General features: G+C 35.3%; 1 non-coding gene across 1 annotated transcript; it reads right to left on the reverse strand.

Annotated features, from left to right (window-relative positions):
• Nucleotides 1-1,659: 1,659 nt before the first annotated feature.
• Nucleotides 1,660-1,766, reverse strand: LOC131181791 (small nucleolar RNA R71). Its single transcript, XR_009150268.1, has one exon. It is a non-coding gene; the product is annotated as a small nucleolar RNA R71 (small nucleolar RNA).
• Between the last annotated feature and the right edge of the window lie 4,811 nt (nucleotides 1,767-6,577).

Here is a 6,577-nt window from a genome sequence, read left to right on the forward strand (position 1 = left end):
TAGTTGATTGAGATTCTAGAGATGGGTTTGTAAATATTGATTTGTTTTGTGGTTTTGAACTGATTTAGCCATTTAAATGAAGATTGTTATATTTTGATTTATTGCTTGTGTGCTTATTTCCATGCTTGATGAATGGGCCCTCATTGAGTTAAGTTTTAATCCTTAATAGATGGACTGAAAAGTGAATATTGGGGATAGATAATCTTGCAATAAACTTTATTTTCTTGGTGTTAGAAATAAGCTAAGAAGATTAAGGGGAACTTTCCAAAAATCAATTAGAGCATTAATTGGGTTTTTGTTAGATTTGAAATACCGTGAAAACAGGGTTTGATTTAATGAAAACCAATTTTGAGATACTTGAAAAAGGTTTCAAAAATTTAAGAAATGATTTCCCTCAAAATTGCAATTCTCATGTGTTTGGCTAAATTAGGGAAAAATCACATGCAAACAATATTGAAAATCCAATCTCTAGAATCAATTTAATTTTCATTGAATTTAGATTTAAATCCTCCAAATCTCATAAATAGCAATTTCAATTTAAATCCAATTTAAATTTAAATCCAATTTAAATCCAATCTCTAGAATCACTTTATTTTTATTTTTATTGAATTTAGATTTAATTCCTCTCAAATTTCATAAATAGAAATTCCACATTAATTTTTGGTAATCTAGTTTAATTAATTTTAGTTAATTGTTTGATTTAGCATTAATTCCTTAAATACCAATTTTAATTCCAAATTTCATTTTACATCTTTAATTTTTGTCTTAATTTTAATTTTTAGATTTTATTTTTAATATCTTTTAATTTTTGTCATTCTAATTTGCTTATACTTTTATTTCCAATTTAAGCACAATTCCCTGTGGGATCGATATCAATTTTTAAAACTATACTACTGTGACCCGTGCACTTGCGGACAGAGAGTATCAAGTTTTAGCGCCGTTCTTGGGAATTGTTTGTTTTTAAGTTGGATTTTAATTGTTTTAAGCTAATTAGAATTTTTATTTTCTTTTATTTTCACTACTGTTCCTTGTGTTTTTCAGGTACTTTTATTGTTTATGAGACGATCGAAAAGCACAAGTGACACCGAATTGTTGTTCAATCCTGAAATTGAAAAATTCTGTCGAGCCAACAAAAAGGAATACAAAAGAAGAAAAGAAGCAGAAAAAGAAGAACAACAAATATTTGAGCAAGAGGAGACAATCGAAAATATGGAGAATCAAAATAGAGCTATTGGTGGAGATAATGGAGGAAACGAGCAAAACGGGCAAAATGTGGTTATTAATCAAAATGATCCTCAAAGAAGATCCATGTTAGACTATGCTTTTCCTAGATGTACTGATGTGAGAGATAACAGACCTATTATTGGAGCTAATCAATTTGAATTAAAAACTGGTCTTATTCAAATGGTTCAGAATTCACAATTTGGAGGTAGCCCACTTGAAAATCCTCATTCTCATTTGAAGAAAATTTTGATGATATGTGGTACACAAAGACAACCTGGAGTTTCTGATGAAGTTATTCGGCTCACCTTATTTCCATTCTCTCTTCGGGATTCAGCATTGGAGTGGTATGACTCACTTCCACAAGCTATTATAGCTACTTGGGAGCAGCTATCTCAAGCTTTTCTATCTCAATTTTTCCCACCTGGGAAGACCACTCATTTGAGGAATTTGATGGTAGCTTTTAAACCAAGGGATGATGAAACTTTGTATGAATCTTGGATGAGATTTAAGGAGCTTGAAAGGCAATGTCCTCATCATGAAATACCGAAATGGATGATTGTTCAGAATTTCTACACGAGTTACTCCACCATAAGAAACACAATTGATTCACACTCAGGAGGAGATTTCATGAGAATGACATTTGAAGAATGATATGATCTTTTAGAGAAGATTGCTCATAATACCCATTTATGGTGAAATCCTTGTGCACTTGAGCCAAAGAAAGTCGGGATCTATGAACTAGACTCAGTTAGCTACATGAATGCAAGATTTGATCAGTTGACTCAGCTTCTTAGTGATTTTTGCACAAAGGCAACAAACTCAACTCCTACAACTATGCAACAAGTTGCCTTCACAGATGGAACTCAAAGTTGTGGAGTTAATTACTCTTCTTATGGTGATGATTATTTGCAAGAACAAGCTGCTTATGCAGGAGGTTATCAACAGAAACCTATGGGAAATGCTTATTCTAATGTGAACAACTCAACATGGAGACCACAAGCAACTTTTGCTCAACAAGGACAAAGCTCAAATTATGCTCATAACCAGCAGTTTATGCAGCAAAATAGGCCTCAATTTCAGCCTCAATTTCAGCCCACAAGGCAGCCACCACCTGGATATCAAGCAAGAGCACAACAATCCCTTCCATCCCATGAACCGAAGCCATCTTTGGAGAACATGATGGAGAAATTTTTTGCTGAACAAAGCAAGATGAATAGCAAATTGGAGGAAGAAATGCAACACATGAGACAAACCATGGATCAATTACAAGTCCACAACCGCATGTTGGAGACTCAATTGGCGCAACAAGCAAGCTCATCAGGAAGCAATTCCTATGGGAAACTACCTAGCCAACCACAAAACCCTCATGAACAATGTAAGTTTGTAACCTTGAGAAGTGGTAAAAAAGTTGGTCAAGAGAGTGAAAACAAGAGAGAAGAAAAAGAGAGCACAAAAGAAGAAAACTCAGTTGAGAGCAAGAAAAATGAAAAAGAAGAAGAAAGCAAAAGTGAGCAAGATGAAGGAGAGAAACCATACATCCCACCTGAACCTTACAAACCCACCCTTCCCTACCCTCAAAGATTCATCAAGCACAAGCTAGACAAACAATTTGGCAAATTCCTTGAAGTGCTAAAAAAGTTATATATCAATGTGCCATTCACCGAAGCACTATCCCAAATGCCAAGTTATGCCAAGTTTTTGAAGGAGATTCTTTCCAACAAGAGAAGGCTAGAAGATTATGACACCATCAACTTGGGAGAGCAATGCAGTGCTATAATCCAGAAGAAGTTACCTCCCAAACTCAAAGATCCGGGTGTGTTTTCCATTCCTTGTCATATTGGTGATAATTGTGTGGCAAATGCTTTATGTGACCTTGGAGCTAGCGTCAGCCTAATGCCTCTTTCAATATATGAGAAGTTGAATATGGGAGAATTGAAGCCCACAAACATGTATCTTTCATTAGCTGACCGTTCAATTAAGTATCCGGAAGGCATTCTTGAAAATGTGCCTATCAAGGTTTGGAAATTCTACATTCCGGTGGATTTTGTCATTTTAGATATGGAAGAAGACACAAAAGTTCCTATCTTATTGGGAAGACTTTTTGGCAACAAATGGTGCATTAATTGATGTGAAGGGTGAGCAATTGACACTTAGAGTGGGAGATGATCAAATGATATTCAACATCAATCCAGCCATGAAAAGAAAACATGAAGAAGTTGAGTCTTGTTTGCGGGTAGACATTATTGATGAGATTCTTCAAGAGCATTTCAGACAAAGCTATCCACAAGACCCACTTGAAAATTGCTTAGTCCATGGTGGGAGCATTGATGATGACAATCACAACATAGCTGCTTTTGCACAACACTTGGAGAGTTCTCCACCACATCCTGAAGCCACAATTTTTCAACTTGAAGGAGTACAAAATTTGGAGATCAAACCACCATCATTAAAGGTAGAGGATGCCCCAAAGGTAGATCTTAAACCTCTTCCTTCCAACCTCAGGTATGCTTTTCTTGGACCAAATGAAACATATCCTGTTATAATTAATGCATCATTGACTAATATTGAGAATGAAAAATTATTGAGAGTTTTGAGAGAATATAGAAGAGTTTTGGGTTATGCAATTGATGATATAAAGGGAATTAGTCCAACAGTTTGTATGCATAGGATTTTCCTTGAGCCAAATAGTAAACCTTCCATTGAACATCAAAGAAGATTGAATCCTACAATGAAGGATGTTGTGAAAAAGGAAATCCTAAAATTACTAGCTCTGGAATTATTTACCCTATTTCCGATAAAGGAGTGGGTTAGTCCTGTGCATGTTGTACCAAAGAAAGGTGGGGTGACAGTTGTTAAAAATGAGAATAATGAATTGATACCCACTAGAATCAAGTATGTTGGAGAATGTGCATAGACTATAGGAAGTTGAACAATGCCACAAGAAAAGACCATTTTCCCTTCCTTTTATGGATCAAATGTTAGAGAGATTAGCCAAGCATTCATTCTTTTGTTACTTAGATGGATATTCGATTTCTTTCAAATTCCAATCCATCTTGATGATCGAGAAAAAACTACCTTTACCTATCCCTATGGCACCTTTGCCTATCGAAGGATGCCATTCGGATTGTGTAATAGGCTTGGCACATTTCAAAGGTACATGATGGCCATTTTTTTCTGATTTTATTGAAGAAATTATGGAGGTCTTCATGGATGACTTTTCAGTATATGGCACTAATTTTGATTCATGCTTGACTAATTTGTCTAAAATTTTGCAGAGGTGTGCTGATAATGATTTGGTGTTGAATTGGGAGAAATGCCACTTTATGGTCCAAGAGGGGATCGCTTTTAGGGCATTTAATCTCAAATAGGGAATTGAAGTGGATAGAGCTAAAATAGAAATTATTGAAAAAATGCCCTCCAACCATCACAAAGGAGTGCGAGTTTCCTTGGACATGCCGGGTTTTACCGACGATTTATTCAGGATTTTTCTAAACTTGCTAAACCCTTAACAAATCTTTTGAATCATGATGTTAAATTTGATTTTAATCAAGATTGTATGGTTGCTTTTTGCAGGTTAAAGACGGCATTAACAACAGCTCCTATCATGCAACCCCCGGATTGGACTTTGCCATTCGAAATTATATGTGATGCAAGCGAGTTTGTCGTTGAGCCGCCCTTGGCCAATAAAAGATATAAAAACTTATGACATTAACAATGCAAGCCTAAACCTAGATGAAGCTCAAGATAATTATGACACAACAGAAAAGGAGTTCCTTTATGTAGTATTTGCACTCAATAAATTTCGTTCTTATTTGGTCAACTCAAAGGTAATTGTTTTCACCGATCACGCAAAGAATAAGGTATTTAATGAGCAAGAAAGAAGCTAAATCTAGGTTGATTAGATGGATTTTATTACTTCAAGAATTTGATTTGGAAATAAGAGATAAAAAGGGTGTTGAAAATGTGGTAGCTGATCACCTTTCTAGGATGAAAACTGAAAATAAAGATGATGAAATTGTGCCAATTGATGAATTTTTCATGAATGAGCAGTTGTATGTGTTGAATTCTGCACTTCCATGGTTTGCTGATATTGTGAATTTCTTGTCTTGTGGTGTCTTGCCACCTGATTTATCTTGGCAGCAAAAGAAGAGATTTTTGCATGATGTTAAATTTTATTCTTGGGAAGAACCTCTTTTGTTTAGGAGATGTAATGATGGAATAATTAGGAGATGTATACCAGAGGAAGAAATGCATGATGTTATTTACCATTGTCATTCCTCTGAATATGGTGGTCATTTTAGTGTCTCAAAAACTGTTGAAAAAGTCTTGACATCAGGTTTCTATTGGCCTAATATGTTTAAACATGTGAGAAATTTTGTAAGCAAGTGTGATAGGTGCCAAAGGGTAGGCAACATTTCCAAAAGAGATGAGATGCCCCAACAATCCATATTAGAAGTTGAATTATTTGATGTGTGGGGAATTGATTTCATGGGGCCATTTCCATCTTCTTATGGGAATAAATATATCTTGGTAGGGGTAGACTATGTATCTAAATGGGTAGAAGCTATTGCTACACCTACCAATGATGCAAAAGTTGTGGTGAAATTTCTGAAAAAATTTGTTTTGACTAGGATTGGTGCCCAACGTGCCATAATCAGTGATGGTGGTAGCCATTTTTGCAACCACCAATTTGAAAAATTGATGAGAAAATATGGGGTAAAACATAGGATTGCCACACCATATCACCCTCAAACAAATGGCCAAGTAGAAATCACAAATAGAGAAATCAAGCAAATCTTGGAGAAAACTGTCAATAAGTCCGTAAAAGATTGGTCCCTTAAATTAGATGACACTCTTTGGGCATATAGAACAGCGTTAAAACCCCCATAGGAACTACACCTTATAGGTTAGTTTTGGGAAATCATGCCATTTGCCCGTAGAGTTAGAACATAAAGCTTATTGGGCCATAAGAGCAATCAATTTTGATTTACAAGCTGCTGGACACAAAAGACTTTTGCAACTTGATGAGTTAGAAGAATTGAGACTTGATGCTTATGAAAATGCTAGGATCTATAAAGAAAGAACAAAAAAATGGCATGATAAGCATATCAAGAAAAAGGACTTTAAAGAAGGAGATTTGGTTCTCTTATTCAATTCAAGGTTGAAATTTTTTCCAGGAAAATTAAAATCAAGGTGGTCCGGCCCATTTAAAATTGTGAAAGTTTTCCCTCATGGTGCTGTGGAAATTTTTGGTGAAAAATCTGGTAATTTCAAGGTAAATGGACAAAGATTGAGGCACTATTCAGTTGGTGAGCCAATCGAGAAGATAGCAACTTGCTATCTTTCTCATTCT

Source organism: Hevea brasiliensis, chromosome 7 (assembly GCF_030052815.1).
Source record: "Hevea brasiliensis isolate MT/VB/25A 57/8 chromosome 7, ASM3005281v1, whole genome shotgun sequence".
NCBI lineage: Eukaryota > Viridiplantae > Streptophyta > Magnoliopsida > Malpighiales > Euphorbiaceae > Hevea > Hevea brasiliensis.